The sequence below is a fragment of the Mustela erminea genome, chromosome 11 (genome assembly GCF_009829155.1).
Source record: "Mustela erminea isolate mMusErm1 chromosome 11, mMusErm1.Pri, whole genome shotgun sequence".
Classification (NCBI taxonomy): Eukaryota; Metazoa; Chordata; class Mammalia; order Carnivora; family Mustelidae; genus Mustela; species Mustela erminea.
The window spans coordinates 45,084,861-45,101,907 of record NC_045624.1 but is presented as its reverse complement, the minus strand read 5'-3'; the positions used below and the strand labels follow the sequence as shown (position 1 = coordinate 45,101,907).

The 17,047-nt window shown below is 37.4% G+C and overlaps 1 long non-coding RNA gene across 2 annotated transcripts in view; it reads left to right on the top strand.

Annotated features, from left to right (window-relative positions):
• Window positions 1–2,272: 2,272 nt before the first annotated feature.
• LOC116569444 overlaps window positions 2,273–17,047 on the top strand; it is a 78,965-nt gene continuing 64,190 nt past the window's right edge. For both annotated transcript variants that reach the window (XR_004277029.1, XR_004277028.1), the window contains exon 1: window positions 2,273–2,329. This is a non-coding gene — a long non-coding RNA (uncharacterized LOC116569444). The remainder of the gene's footprint in view (window positions 2,330–17,047) is intronic.

Below are 17,047 nucleotides of genomic sequence, written 5' to 3'. Positions count from 1 at the left end.
TTAGTTATTTACTGGAAGCTGTTCCTGTAATTTTCAATAGTGCTGTTATCTATGAGATTGTCTTTCTTTTAACTGTGCTGGGTTTTCAGATGCATTAATACAGCTTAATATCTCTTCCTGTTGCTTCTCTAATTAAAAGCTTGTTGGATTTCCAAATAAGAAATACTATATCCCAGCACCAGCAATAAAGACTGCTAATAATTAGGAGAAAAACGTCAGCAAGGGACGACATTAATCAGACGTGAGGGATCTTCTGGTCAGTCCAAGAAAAGGGGCCAGGGATCTGGAGAGGATTGTAGGGGAAATGATGTGGTTCTGAGAAACCAGCCTCCCGGGAGAGGGGCTGCTGCAGATGGAGGACCGCCAACGGGCAGCCTGAATGTAGTTCAGATGCCCTGTTCCAAGCCGGATTTGTGATTCCTGGGTCCCAGAAGGGCAGCCTGCATATGCCTTTTCAATCATTCTCTCTCTCCTTCCCTTGCTTCCCGAACTCCCTCACTCCCCTCTGTCTGCCTCTGTGCTGGCTTTGGTCCTCACCGCAGACCATAGCTCCACGCGTTATAAGAATCAGCCACTAGATGGCGCCAGCTGCCTAGATTCCAGTGCTTTCCTTCGCTAGCTCCGCAGGTCCTCGCCGAGAACGCAAGGTCTGAGGAAGGCTTCTCCGCTCTGCCACTGTCCTTCTCAGTCTCCCACTTCCCTCTCTGTCCACCTTCTCACCTATTCTCCACCCCACGGAGAAAATTCTTTCTCCCGGCAGCAGCTTGTGCACGCGTGATCTCGAAGCAGAGGAAACAAGTGCGCGCGCGCGTGCGTGTGTGCGCGCGCGCGTGCGTGTTTGGCGTGGAATGGCGCTGAGTAGGGAGGGAGAGGGCATTTGCGGGGACCGCCAGATCTTTGGACGGCCTCTCTGAAGGCACAGCTTTAACTCTGAGCGAGAAAGAAGGTACGGCCACTGCTTCCTCTTCTCTCTCGAGTGTCCCGCGGGGCTGCTCCGCAGGCACCTTAGCCTACTACCATTTCGAAGTCTGAACCCATTCCTTCCTTCTCTCCCTCCGGTCGCACCCCCGCCTACTCTTTCTTTGTGGAGCCCCCTCCCCCTTCATTACAGCCGTGAAACCCAGTCATTGCCCCGAAAAGCCGTCCAGCGGCCTATCCAGCTTTCCCGGTCCCATCCAACCTGCCCCTGGTTAATGCGGCCCCACTTGACGGCTACCCGGGCCGTCCTAACGTCCTCGTCCCTGTGCCCAGAACACGGCGGTGTGTTGGAACATAGCAGTGGTGTTGACTCTGGGGCCACAGCAGCGACGTTTAACCCGAAATCTTAAGGGTGGGCACCCGGATGGCTCAGCCTTCGGCTCAGGTCATGGTCCCAGGGTGCTGGGATCGAGCCCCCCATCGGGCTCTCTGCTCCGTGGGGAGCCTGCTTCCTCCTCTCCCTCTGCCCGCCTCTCTGTCTGCTTGTGATCTCTGTCTGTCAAATAAATAAGTAAAATCTTAAAAAAAAGAAAAAAAAAATCTTGACGGTGAGTTGGAAGTTAGCCAGGTAAAAACATTCTCCATAAACAGTGGTTCCTAACCCGGCGCCCCTGGATTTTGCCCCGCAGGGAACTTTTGGCAATGTCTGTGGACAGTTTTGGTTGTTACAACCAGGGGTAGGTGTACTGGGATCCAGTGGGTAGAGTCCAGGAAGGCTGCTAAATATCCCACAACACCCAGGATAACCCCCAAAATGAAGAATTATTCAGGCCCCAAATGTCAATAGTGCTGGGTTGAGGAACACCCAGAGGAAGCAGCACAGGGATGAGGGAACATGTCTTGTGTTTTGAGGAACTAGATAGTCTTGTTATGGTGGGAAGGCATGGTGGGGAGAAACGGCTAGTGACCTGAGTGTGCAGAGTTGCACTCAGGAGTGTAGACTCTGTCCTCAAGCCACCAGAGACTCCCTACAGCTACTGGAGCCACACACTTTATTCACTGAGAGCCACCGGAGCCTTGGATATAGTGAATGAAAAGGCACAGTTTCAGTCACTGGTGTCAACAAGGCATCCTTGTCCAGACCTCTGTAGAATAAATGTTGGAATGCCATGATACTTCTGAAGAAAACTGGAAGTAATTATATTCATTTATGTCACTAAACAAACAGATGAATTGAATTTATATATTAAAGCACTGTTCTAAGTTTCATAAAGATTTTTTACCTTTTATCCTCCCAACACCCTTATACAATAGGGACCTTGTAAATTTTGCTTTTAAATCCTTGCTTTTTTTCAGATGGGGACACAGAAGCCGTGAGAGAATAAACCACCTTCCAAATGTCACATAACAGGTTGGTAGTAAGTTCAAGATTTTTCACCCAGAGCTGCAAGGCACAGCTCAGGTTCTTAACCAGAAGCTATGTTGTCATTGTACGATTTTGCCATATTTCCAAAGAGAAATGAGAAGTCAGTAGTCATCACCTTTTGTATATTTCCAGTAGTCTTGAAAAATAACACACGGGTTTCATGTCCTTTCTTGGACAACTTTGCATATGTGTATTTATTTTTAAATACTAAATCCATTAATATCTTAAAAGAATTGGGAAAAAATTTCACATACCCCCAACACTTATGGTCTTCAAAAATAAATGATGAGAACAAATGACTTAAGCATTGTTTCACAGGTTAGGAAATGGTAAAAACGAAGAAAAGCAGAAAAAAAGAATTAAAAGCAGAAATTAATAAATTGGAAAACAAAAATCTTTGGAAATTCTAAATTTTGTTATTTGGAAAACTAGAGACATAGATAAACTGTTAATCTAATTTTTAAAAAGGATATAAAATCACATATTAGAAAAGATAAGGTAGTACTAATCGCAAAACCAGGGGAAATTAGAAGAATACTATTTTTGCTTAATATTATGGAACTACATTTGAGCAGTGATATGAAATTCATTGATATTCTAGAAACATACCTAGTAACAAAGCCAATCCTAGAAGGAGAATACATAGCTCAAGTACAAGAGAAGAAATAGAGAAATTTCCCAAAGAGGTACTATCAGTTCCCACAAAAAGCTCCAGATCCAGATGGGTTCATGGAAATAGTTTACTCTATCTTTGAAGAACTTGAAATTCCAATGTTGTTTAAACTTATAGGAAACAAGGAAAAATCTCCACATTTATTTTATGATGTGAAAAGTTTCAGTATCAAGATAAAAGTGAAAATTATAGACCGATCTTTATTTTGACTATTAGGAAACAAAAGTGTAAACAGAATTCAATAGCAGATTAATGCCAATAATATTCAACAACTAATACAGATTTATTCCAAAAATGTTAGGATTTTTTTTTAAAAGGAAGTGTGATGATTAATGTGTCTACATGGCTGGACCAGACAGTTGGTCATAAGATAGGTATTATGTTAAGCTTTCGGAGATGGGACCAAAAGCTTTTCCAAAGGTGCTTACTGTATAACTTTATGCTTCCCCTGGCATTATATGAAATTTAAAACTGCTTTGTTTCCTCACCAAGAGTGGGAACTATCAAACTCTCAAATTTTAGTTATTCTTGTGGATGTGGAACTGTGTATTACATTATGGTTTCAGTATTTATTCCTCTATTAAATAATGACACTGAGCATCTTATAGGTTTACTAGGACATTTGGATATTCTCTTTTGTCAAGTGCCTGCTAAAATCTCTTGTCCGTTTTTCTATTGAGTTGACAGTCTTTTTTTGTATTGATTTGGAAATGTTTTGAAAATATTTTCTGTATACAAATCTCTTGAGAGTTATATAGATATTTGCTAATATCTTCTTCTACTATCTGATTTCTAATTTTATTCTCATGATATAATCTTTTCATGAATAGAAGTCCTTAATGTTAATGTAGCCCAACTTGCCAGTCTTTTCTCCTTTAGTTAGTTCTGTTGAGGTTCTAGTTAAGAAATTGTAGTCTTTCTCAAGTTCATGAAAATGTTTCCCTATGTTATATTTTTGATGTTCTTTTAAAAATCATTTACATTTAAGTTTTTGGTTTGTCTCAAGTTTATATTTGTGTAAAAGGTGAAGTCAAGGGCTACATTCATTTTTTTCCTTATGGCTATTCAGTTGACCTGGCACCATTTATTGATAAGACCAACCTTTCCCCAGTGTTCCATGATACTTCTGTATTCATTTCCTATGGCTACTGTAACAAATTCCCACAAACTTGGTGAGTTCAGGCACCAAGACAGAAATTTATTCTCTCACAGTTCTAGAGGCCAAAAATTCAAAATCACTACTGCTGGGCTGTATGTTGTGATCTCTCTGTCCAATAAATAAATAAAAATCTTAAAAAAAAACTCTTAAAAAAAAATCAGTCCATGTCTGGACTTTGTGTTTTATTCCACTGATCCATTTGTCTCTGTGCTGTTATCACATTATGGTCATTTTATTTTATACTGATGTTATTATATATCTTTTTTTTTCTGTATTTTTAAAAATTATTTATTTTCAGCATAAAATAAATAATATACCAATATGTTGGCAGGGCGGCCCTCCCTCTAGAGACTCCAAGGGAGAAGCATTCCTTGCCCCAGCATTCCTGTTCGTGGACTTATCACTGCAGTTTTGCCTCCATCTTCACATGACTTCCTGTGTGTGTGTGTGTGTGTGTGTGTGTGTGTGTGGTCTCCTTTTGCCTGTCTCATATAAAGACACTGTGATGGCTTTTAGGGCCCATCAGATGACCCAGGATCATTTCCTCATTTCAGTGTTCTTAATCAAATCTCCGAAGGTTTTACCATGTAAAGTAACATTCACAGGTTCTAGAGACTAAGATTTGATATCTTTGGGGGTACATTTTTCAGCTCAGTAGAGTCACCAACCATCAAAAATCCGGTGTTCAGGGGCGCCTGGGTGTCTCAGTGGGTTGGGCCTCTGCCTTCGGCTCGGGTCATGGTCTCATGGTCCTGGGATTGAGCCCCGCATCGGGCTCTCTGCTCGGTGGGGAGCCTGCTTCCTCCTCTCTCTCTGCCTGCTTCTCTGCCTACTTGTGATCTCTCTGTCCAATAAATAAATAAAAATCTTAAAAAAAAACTCTTAAAAAAAAATCAGTCCATGTCTGGACTTTGTGTTTTATTCCACTGATCCGTTTGTCTCTCTTTGTGCTGTTATCACATTATGGTGATTTTATTTTATACTGATTTTATTATATATATATTTTTCTGTATTTTTAAAAATTATTTATTTTCAGCATAACAGTATTCATTATTTTTTCACCACACCCAGTGCTCCATGCAATCCGTGCCATCTATAATACCCACCACCTGGTACCCCGACCTCCCACCCCCCCCTCCACTTCAAACCTCTCAGATTGTTTTTCAGAGTCCATAGTCTTTCTTGATTCACCTCCCCTTCCAATTTACCCCAACTCCCTTCTCTCTAACTCCCCATGTCCTCCGTGCTTTTTGTTATGCTCCACAAATAAGTGAAACCATATGATAATTGACTCTCTCTGCTTGACTTATTTCACTCAGCATATTCTCTTCGAGTCACGTCCATGTTGCTACAAAAGCTGGGTATTCATCCTTTCTGATGGAAGCATAATACTCCATAGTGTATATGGACCACATTTTCCTTATCTATTCGTCCGTTGAAGGGCATTCTTGACATCTGTTGGCATCTTTTGGTAAATCTTTTTATTTTTCCAGGGTTGTCTTGGCTTCTTTCCCCGCTTTTACTTTTCTTTATAAATTCTAGAATCAGCTTGTCAAAAACTGGGGCTAGGATTTTTTTGACTGAAATTCCTTTGCATCTAAAAATCCATGTAGGAGGTAACTGACATCTTCAACAGTATCAAGTCATCCAGTCAATGAATGTGGTAATGTTCATCCCTTTGTTTTTTTAAAAAATATTTTTCAGTAATGTGTTATAGTTTTCTCTGAAGAAATAACACCTTTTTTTTTTTTTAAAGATTTTATTTATTTATTTGACACAGAGAGAGAGATCACAAGTAGGCAGAGAGGCAGGCAGAGAGGGAGGGGGAAGCAGGCTCCCCGCTGAGCAGAGAGCCAGATGTGGGCCTTGATCCCAGGACCCTGGGATCGTGACCTGAGCTGAAGGGAGAGGCTTAACCCACTGAGCCACCCAGGCACCCAAAATAACATCTTAGAAAGCTATTCTGGTGATTAACTTTTTGATTTTTTTGAAAATGTTATTTTATTTAAAAAATTTATTTTCCATCCTTCATTGCATGTCTAAAGAAATAGTTAATTTTTTCCATAAAATAACCTTGTTAAACTTATTTATTAAGCATTATACATTATCTGTATTTTAAAAACATTTCTGCACACAATCATGTTGTCTGCAAATCCTGACTTAATAAAATGCAACGTAAAATAGTACTTTTACCACACTTCTGTTAATGCAAAAACCCCTTAGAATTACATATTTTAATTTTACATACCTATTAATTTCTATAAACAAATATTATTTATTTATTTATTTATTTATTTCTTAAAGATTTAATTTATTTATTTGACAGAGAGAAATCACAAGTAGATGGAGAGGCAGGCAGAGAGAGAGAGAGGGAAGCAGGCTCTCCGCTGAGCAGAGAGCCCGATGCAGGACTCAATCCCAGGACTCTGAGATCATGACCTGAGCTGAAGGCAGCGGCTTAACCCACTGAGCCACCCAGGCGCCCACAAATATTATTTTTATACAATCAATATCAATATTTATTTAGATTCATGGTCATATGGACCTTTCTTATTTTTGCTCTTTATCTTTTTCTGTCTTACCAGGATTAATCTGGAATTATTTTCCTTATGTTTTTGGCATTCTGTTTACTGTAGATCTGCTGATGAATTTTCTGTTTTCCATGGTCTGAACTGTCTTATTTTTTTTAAGGATGTTTTTTTCTGGGGAAGAATTTAAGTTCAGCAATTGTTTTCTTTCGGTACTTGAAGATGTCATTCCATTGTCTTCTGTATTCCATTATAGAAATTGAGAAGTAGGCTGTCATTCTTATTTTGTTTCTTTGAAGAAAATGTCTTCTTTTTCCTCTAGTTACTTTCAACACATTTTTTTGTTTGTTTTCAGCAGTTTTACTGTGATAAATCTAGGGGTGGCATTTTTTGTTTGTTTTGTTTTTTTGTATTTTCCTGGTTGGGGAATTTTCTGGTTGAGGTTCATAATATTTCTCAAACCTGTGACTTGATGTCTTTCATCAATTGAAGATAATTTTTATCTGGTATTACTTTACATATTGCTTCAGTAGTGCCTTTTGTTCTCTACATTCCCTCCCGGACTACATATATTTTTGCCATGGCTTACATGTCTCTTACTCCATCCTTCTTTTTCAGGCTTCACTTTTGATATTTCTTTCTTTTTATTTTATTTTATTTTATTTTATTTTTTTTAAAGATTTTATTTATTTATTTGACAGAGAGAAATCACAAGTAGTCAGAGAGGCAGGCAGAGAGAGAGAGAGGGAAGCAGGCTCCCTACTGAGCAGAGAGCCCGATGCGGGACTCGATCCCAGGACCCTGAGATCATGACCTGAGCCGAAGGCAGTGGCTTAACCCACTGAGCCACCCAGGCGCCCCTGATATTTCTTTCTTATCTACTGCCAGCTAACTAATTTTTCTCTCCCTCCCCCATCTCTGTCTCCATCTATTTTATTTTTTTTAAAGATTTTATTTATTTACTTGACAGAGACATCACAAGTAGTCAGAGAGGCAGGCAAGAGAGAGAGGAGGAAGCAGGCTCTCCGCCGAGCAGAGAGCCTGATGTGGGACTCGATCCCAGGACTCTGAGATCATGACCTGAGTCGAAGGCAGAGGCTTAATCCACTGAGCCACCCAGGCGCCCTCTCCATCTATTTTAGATATAGACCTAGAGCTCTATCTATATATGTACATTGCTGTTAGACACATCAGTTGAGATTTTTAATTTCAGTTTTGCATTTTTAATTCAATTTTTCTATTGTGCAATTTATATTCTCTAATGAAATCTACCATTTTGTCATCTAATTTCTTGAACAACAGTAATCACTTATTTTAAAGACCATATCTGATAAACCAATATTTTATCACCTGTGGCTCAGGGGTTATTATCTGCTTCTTTCTTTCTTTTCTTGATTATTTCTTTTTTTCTTTTAATTTTATTTATTTATTTATTTGGCACAGAGAGAGAGAGAGATCACAGGTAGGCAGAGAGGCAGGCAGAGAGAGACGGGGGAAGCAGGCTCCCTGCCAAGCAGAGATCCCAATGCGGGGCTTGATCCCAGGACCCTGAGATCATGATCTGAGCAGAAGGCAGAGGCTTAGCCCACTGTGCCACCCAGGTGCCCCTCTTTTTTTTAATTTTTAAAGATGATTTTATTTATTTTTGTGATAGAGAGAGCAAGTGAGCACACAAGTAGTGGGGAGGGGCAAAGAGAGAAGCAGACTCCCCACTGAGGGGGGAGCCTGATGAGGGACTTGATGCCAGGACCCTGGGATCATGACCTAGGCCAAAGGCAGACGCTTAACAACTGAGCCACCCAGCCACCTTGTTTTACTTTCTCTCTTTCTCATGAAAGAAATCATCTGGTTTTATTTCCTGATGTAACAATAATTTTTTATAATAATTTAAATTCCTTTATTGAACACAACACTTTGGAGATGCTCTGGATGGTGTTATCTAGGCCTAGAGAGGGTTTATTTTCACCTCTGGAAGGAAATTAGAGTAAGATACAATCATTTTAATCCAATCAGATATTGAGTTAATTTGAAGTCAGGCTTTGGTCTTTGTAAGGGATGTTTTATTTCTGGTTCATGCCCATTCCTGCCATGTAGGTCATTTAGGTCTCTCAAAGGAAATCCTGGGGAGTTTACTAGGGCTCCTCCTCCACTTATTTCCCTTAAGACTTGTAAGAATGCAGGAAATCCTTGCTCAGCTTCTGTGTATCTTCATAACCACTGGTGAATCATCAAATTCCTTGATCAGAAAAGTAGTTTGAAATTAATGCCAGCTCACCCCTTTGTAAGTTCCTTCTCTCCAGAATCTTGTTTCTTCAAGTTCTCACTGGCTTTGTAGTTCTCCAATGTCTTCAAATATATATTTAAAAACATATTCCTGAGCATTTCTAAGTGATTTTAGTGAGATAGTTGTTCTGAAACCAGCTACTCTGTCATTACCAGAAGGATTCATTTCTGATTACTTATATTTATAGTATGCACAGTTTTCCCAGAGGAGCTTTTATAAGAGGTAGAAGAATGGTAAGTGTTCTGTGTGAAGTGAGGTGAAATTTTTCTTATGATGCAGGGTTTGGTATATAAGCTCATTTAACTTTTACTTCTTTTCTGTGAACTGGGTAAACATGTATGGGATATTTCTTTTTCTTCACTAAAAGAAAATGTTTATGGCTTCTGTGTTTATGTTTCTCATTCTTCCTTTTACTTTACAAAGACTTTCAGGGAAATGAAGGAAAAATTCTAACTTTATAATGCTGTCTTCACATTACAAGTCTGATCTCATTTTCATTTTAGTTGTATCACTCTGGCTATTGTCTGGAACATTATTTCAGTAAAAGATTAGCATGAACCTGAATGTACATGAATGCAAGATGGTTAAATAAATTATGATAAATTCATATAATGAAATATAACCATTAAAAATAATTAGGTAGCTTTCTATGTAATGATATGGAACTATTCCAAGAAGTATTAAGTGAGAAAACCAAGATGTGGACCAATGTATGTGCTATTACTGCTACTATCTGTGTGGGAAAAAATGTTTATGCATTTTTTGTAAGTAATTAAATTGTCTTTAGAATAATATAAAAGAATTTGTAAAATTTGCTACTTTCTAGAAAAAGTTACTCCTAGGGAGTGGGATGAGGCCACTAGGAGACAGGTCTCAGATGGACATTAAATTTTCAATGCATATCACTCTTTATCTTTTGAATATTGTACTGTGGGCATGTGTAACCTATTCAATAATGGAAATAAAATGTTTTTTAGATGGAAACATTCATCTTTACTATACTCTTTAATAATCTTCATTTGTGGACATTATTATACTACCTATTATACTACCTATTACCTTCCATTATTTTTCTACTAATATACATATTTTATATAATTATAACCAGAATTTTATGTTATTTTTAAATATAAATTTTCATATTTTTATAATGTTGAAAATTATCTTCAAATTTAGCATGATGTTTTGTTAGTTCATGTACCATAATTTACTAATCCTTTCCCCAGTGTTGGTCATTTATATATTTACATGTTTCCTTATTATGTGTAACATGGGGTTGAGTATCTGTGAATGTGTATTCATTTGGATTCTATAATTAGCTCTAAAACTTTATGGTTATTTGGTAAGGCTGAGTGAAAATAAAATAAGCACTCTATGGAGTAGAAAAAAGGTTAAGAATGATTATAGATGATACTTTGACTTACCCATGATAAGCATGGCAATTTTCATTTATTCTAACATTTGTCTATATGGACAAAATAAACAGAGTTGTTGCTCTTTAAATATACATACAGTGCAAATTGAACTCTTAGGAAATAATGCACTTAAAGAATCATTAATTATTACCTAATTACTTGCACCACTGTGGCATGGACAGAAAAGTGCTCTGCAATGATGAAGTTGTCAATTATAGTTGATAATTAAGGGGCCAGGTGCATGTTTAACTTAACAAGATAAATATCTGCCCAGATGTTGTTTGTCTGCTGCTTCATTACCAGGTAGGTTAGAAGATTTTCATAAACTAGAAAGACTATTAAATGCATAACCTTGCTACATCAAGAAATCTTTAACAAATCTGTTATTCTAACCAATATTCACTTAGGAAGACCGTTCATCAGATTTCCTGGAGAGCTGGAGTAAGAATTAGTATGTGTCTATAATACCATATTTGAAGATTCTCAATGAAATGGCTATTTGAATATAAAATAGAGAAAAAATATAGCAGTACTAGAAGTTGGAGATGATGGCTTTGCATGCCAGAAACATGAAGGAATGTATGCAGTATTTAAATACCAGCTTGCAAGAAGACAACAAAGAATCAGTTCATGTGTGGACCCTTCCAAGGAACCTAAGAGCCTAGCATGTGAGAGGTGAAGATTCTGGCAGACATATAGTAAAATAAATGACTTGTTATCTGAAAAATGGAGGCCAGACCATATTACTCCTTGTGTGTCTGCTCCGAACACCAGACAGATGGTGGCTCAAACAACAGGACCTTATTTTCTCAGAGATCTGGAGGCTGGAAGTTTAAGTCTAAGGTACTGGCAGGATTGGTTTCTCCAGAGACCTCTCTCATAGGCTTGAAGATGACTGCCTTGTGCTATGTCCTCACATGGCCTTTTCTCTGTCCATGTGCATCTCTGATGTCTCTTCTTCTTCTTATAAGTACACAATCATATTCTCTTAGAGCAACCAGGGTGAACAACAAACAGGAACTCTTTTAGTATTTTTTTTTCTGTTCTGTGATTATAAAATGACTTCAAAATAAAAAGTTAAAATTTCTATGTCCTGTATTCTTTTTTATTTTTTTAAGGGTAAGCTCTATACAGGGCTTGAACTTACAACACCAAGATCAAGGGTTGCATGCTCTACCAACTGAGCTAGCCAGGGCAGGGCACTGTGTCCTCTGTTCTTGAGTTCAGTTTGGCCAGATATAAAATCTTTGGCTTATATTTTATTTTCTTGAATATGTAAATTTTACTGTATTATTTTCTGGTGTGTCATATTACTGACAAAAAATACATGATAATTTGATTTTCTTTCCCCTATCAGGGACTTAGTCCTTTTATTTGAGTATCTAAAACATGTTTTCTTTTCTTTTTTTTTTTTTTTAAGTTTGATAGAACTAGTAGAATATGTCTTTGTTTGGCCATTCCAGGCAAATTTTTCCAACATTTGGTATGTCCTTTCAATATGAATTATACGTTTTTCAATTTAGTTTAATTTAATGTTTCTGTAAAGGTTTCCCCAACTTTTTATTTAAAAAAATTTTTAGTGTCTAGAAAAATTGAAAGAATATCAGTGCAAATATCCATACACAGTTCATCAGTTGTCAAGATTTTACCAGTTGTCAAGATTTTACACTTGCTCTATGTCTGTCTATACATGTATGTGCATTATTTATTTATATTTGTCAAACTTTTGAGAATATAAAATGCATAAAAACTTCTTGGGAGCTACTACTTATTTAATAATTGGCCCTTGTGGCAAAATAAATATGAATAAGATCCATATAAAGAGGTCTAAACAAGTTGGGCCAGCAGTTCTTAATAGTCACTGGTTATTATTCTGGGGCTATGAAATAATCACATTTAATATTTTTTTCATAATACCATTCTCCTCTTAGTCCACATAAACTTAAGTAAAGATGGGGCAAATTTTCAATTTACTTGACTTATCAAATAATAATAATCCAGAAATTAGTAATAGCCACCATTTATTAAACATTTACTACATAAGTGACATTAGATTAGGAGATTTCACAGACTGAAAGATCATTTATTTTTTTACAAGATGTTGGCAAGGGAAGTAGTATTCTCCCTGTTTTTACAGTGGAACACATAGAAGCAGATAAGTTAAGGAACATACAGTTGACCACATCTTACTAAGTGATAGAAAGAGGATAGTAAGATCTGTCCCAACCCAAGCCCTGATCTTTCCACTACAGAACCCAGAATATTTGGAAAACTCAATGCGTGGTCTAGAAAAAATGTCTAAAAGTCTGAATGACTCACATGGGCCAATCTGTACTGGTTGAGATGAAGGGCTGTTTTCTGAAGCTCATTCCTCTTTATGAGGCTCAGATATCCCTCCCCTAATGCCTAGTTCTGTGGGTATCAGAAAAGAGAACATTTCTTATCCAGGGTGATTCCTATGTGAAAGGTCTCCATGCAGCTTGACTTCCCAGAGAATTCATGTTTTGCCCCTTTGGAAGTAGGTTTGGGATTTCCCTTCTTGGTGTGTGACGTTGCTAAGCTCTTGGTGTGGCAGGCAATCAGGCCAGCATTCCAGCACCCACTGTGCTCCACTTCGAGTAACGGTCCTGATTAGGTAGGAGCTTGAATCCATAGTGTGACCTCGAGGAGAAAGAATATGGCTTGGGTAATTCTAATTCTGTCTTTGTTTTTGAGATCAGCAGTTTACGTACATAGTTCCTTATTTTTTTTAAATCAGCTTTATTGAGGATTAATTTGCCTACATGTATTTTGGCATTTTCTCTTTCCCCTCCTTCTTTTCTGACTTACCATAACATAGTTATTAAAAAATGCAAATAAGACAGAAATAAATGATAGAACATGAAAGTTTCTTTCATTTAAAAACACAGTTTGTTGGGTACTTATGATGTTCATATATATATATAGTATATATATATATATTATATATATATAATCTCCTCATTCATTTCTTTTCTTTTTTTTCCTTTATTAACATATAAGGTATTATTGGTTTCAGAGGTACAGATGTTTGTGATTCATTGGTCTTACATATTACCCAATTCTAATGACAACACATTTCTTCCCCAATGTTCATTACCCAGTTACCCCATCCCTTTACCTCTCTCCCTTCCAGCAATACTCAGTTTGTTTCCTATGATTAAGAGTCTCTTATGGTTTGTCTCCCTCTCTGGTTTCATCTTGTTTTATTTTCCCTCCCTTCCTCTATGATCTTCTGCCTTGTTTCTCAAATTCCACTTATCAGAGAGATCATATGATAATTGTATTTCTCTGCTTGAATTATTTTGCTTAGCATAATGCCCTCTGGTTCCATCCATATCATTACAAATGGCAAGATTTCATTTTTGATAGCTGCATAATATTCCTGTGTGTGTGTGTGTGTGTGTGTGTGTGTGCACGTGTGTGTGCATGTGCATATATATATATATATATATATATATATATATATACCATATCTTCTTTATCCATTCATGTGTCAGTGGATAACTTGGCTCTTTCCATAGTTTGACTGTTATAGACATTGTTTCTATAAATGTTGTGGTGCAGTGTCCCTTCAGATCACTACATTTATATCTTTGGGGTAAATACCCAGTAGTGCACTTGCTGGGTCATAGGGTAGCCCTAGTTTCAACTTTTTGAGGAACCTCCATACCGTTTTCCAGAGTGGCTGCACCAGCTTGCATTCTCACCAGCAGTGAAGGAGGGCTCCCCTTTTTCCACATCCTCGCCAACATCTGTCATTTCCTGACTTGTTAATTTTAGCCATTCTGACTGGTGTGTGATGGTATCTCGTTGTGGTTTTGATTTGTATTTCCCTGATGCTGAGTGATGTTGAGCATTTTTTCATGTATCCGTTGGCCATTTGGATGTCTTCTTTAGAGAAATGTCTATTCATGTCTTCTGTCCAATTCTTGATTGGATTATTCTTTGGGTGTTGAATTTGATAAGTTCTTTATATATTTTAAATACTAGCCCTTTATTTGATATGTCATTTGCAAATATCTTCTCTCATTCTGTCAGTTGTCTTTTGTTTTTGTCAGTGGTTTCCTTTGCTGTGTAAAAGCTTTTTATCTTAATGAAGTTCTAACAGTTCATTTTTGCCTTAGTTTCCCTTGCCTTTGGAGACGTGCCTAGTAAGAAATTGCTGTGGCCAAGGTCAAAGAGGTTGCTGCCTGTGTTCTCCAGGATTTTGATGGATTCCTATCTCACATTTAGGTCTTTCATCCATTTTAAATCTATTTTTGTGTGTGGTATAAGGAAATGGTCCCGTTTCATTTTTCCACATGTGGCTGTCCAATTTTCTCAAACCACTTGTTGAAGAGACTGTCCTTTTCCCATTGTATATCCTTTCCTGCTTTGTCAAAGATTAGTTGACCATAGGGTTGAGGGTCCGTTTCTGGGATCTCTATTCTGTTCCATTGATCTATGTTTTTGTGCCAGTACCATATTATCTTGATGATTACAGCTTTGTAATAGAGCTTGAAGTCCGGAAGTGTGATGCCACCAGTTTTGGTTTTCTTTTTCTTTTTCAACATTACTTTGGCTATTTGGGACCTTTTCAGGTTCTGTACAAATTTTAGGATTATTTATTCCAGCTCTGTGAAAAAAGTTGATGGTATTTTGATAGGGATTTCATTGAATGTGTAGATTGCTCTAGGTAGCATAGATATTTTAACAATATTTGTTCTTCTAATCCATGGCCATGAATGTTTTTCCAATTTTTTGTCTTCTTCTATTTCCTTCATGAGAGTTCTATAGTTTTCTGAGTACAGATCCTTTGCCTCTTGGGTTAGGTTTATTCCTAGGTATCTTACAGTTTGGGGTATAATTGTAAATGGGATTGGCTCCATAATTTCTTTGTCTTCTAGCTCATTGCTAAATTCCTGTATGAGTTCTAGTAATTTTGGAGTGGAGTCTTTTGGGTTTTCCACATAGAATATCATGTCATCTGCAAAGAGTTATTCTTTGCCAATTCAGATGCCTTTTATTTCCTTTTGTTATCTGATTGCTGAGGCTAGGACTTTTAGTACTCTATTGAACAGCAGTGGTGATAGTGGACATCCCTGCTGTGTTCTTGACCTTAGGGAAAACGTTCTCAGTTTTTCCCCATTGAAAATGATATTCACTGTGGGCTTTTCATAGATGGCTTTTATGAGATTGAGGTATGTTCCCTCTATCCCTACACTGTGAAGAGTTTTAATCAAGAAAGAATGCTGCACTTTGTAGAATGCTTTTTCTGTCTCTATTGAGGAGATCATATGGTTCTTATCCTTTCTTTTATTTATGTAGTGTGTCACATTGACTGATTTGCCAATGTTGAACCATCCTTGGGGCCCAGGATCAAATCCCACTTGGTTGTGGTGAATAATCGTTTTAATGTACTGTTGAATCCTGTTGGCTAGTATTTTGGTGATAATTTTTATATTCATGTTCATCAGGATATCACCATGGTCTGTAATTCTTATTGGTGGTGTCTTTATCTGGTTTTGGGATCAAGGTAATTCTGGCCTCATAAAAAGAGTTAGGAACTTTTCCTTCCATTTTTATTTTTTGAAATAGCTTCAGAAGATATATATTAATTCTTGTTTAAATGTTTGGTAGAATTCTCCTGGGAAGCCGTCCAGCTCTGATCTCTTGTTTGTTGGGAGATTTTTGATTACTGTTTCAATTTCCTTGATGGTGATGGGTCTGTTTAGGTTTTCTGTTTCCTCCTATTTTGGTTTTAATAGTTCATGCATCTCTAGGAATGCATCCATTTTTTCCAGATTGCCTAACTTGTTGGCATATAGTTGCTCATAATATGTTCTTATAATTGTTCGTATTTCTTTGGTGTTGGTTTTGATCTCTCCTCTTTCATTTATGGTTGTATTTATTTGGGTCCTTTCTCTTTTCTGTTGATAAGTCTGGCCAGGGGTTTATCAATCTTATTAATTTTTTCAAAGAACCAGTTCCTAGTTTTGTTGATCCATTCTACTGTTCTTTTGGTTTCTATTTCATTGATTTCTGCTCTTACCTTTATTATTTCTTTTCTCCTACTGGGTTTAGTCTTATTTCCTGTTCTTTCTCCAGCTCCTTTTGGTATAAGGTTAGGTTGTGTATTTGAGATCTTTCTTGTTTCTCGAGAAATATCCTAACTCATTTCTTGCAACAACTCTATGAACAAGCATTATTACTCCTATTTTGCAGAGAATGGAAGTGAGACACACGGATTAAGTCATCTTTCCAGAAGGCCTACCAGGTAACAAAATCATCTTCTTAATCATTGCACTGAACTGCATTAATTCTTGCTTGGCTGACTCGCAAGCTTTCTCACTTCGGCTCTGTTGTGGTCCTTCTGCCACATGATCCTTTTCAGAATATTTTCTCCTCTGTCTTTGACTTCAGTGTTATCTTTTTCCGATGGCTTGTACTATGGGGAACTCACTAGCTAGGAGGCTTTTTAAGAGCAAGTAGTAATTCTGTTTACTTACACAGCAGCAGTGCCTGTAGCACATGGAGTTGCTAAGTAGTAAATCTTCATAGAAACAGTAAGTAAACAAACAGAATTTTTAACCAACAGTCCCTTTTATGCATTATCTTACTTAGTCCTATGAAAGTAAAATAAA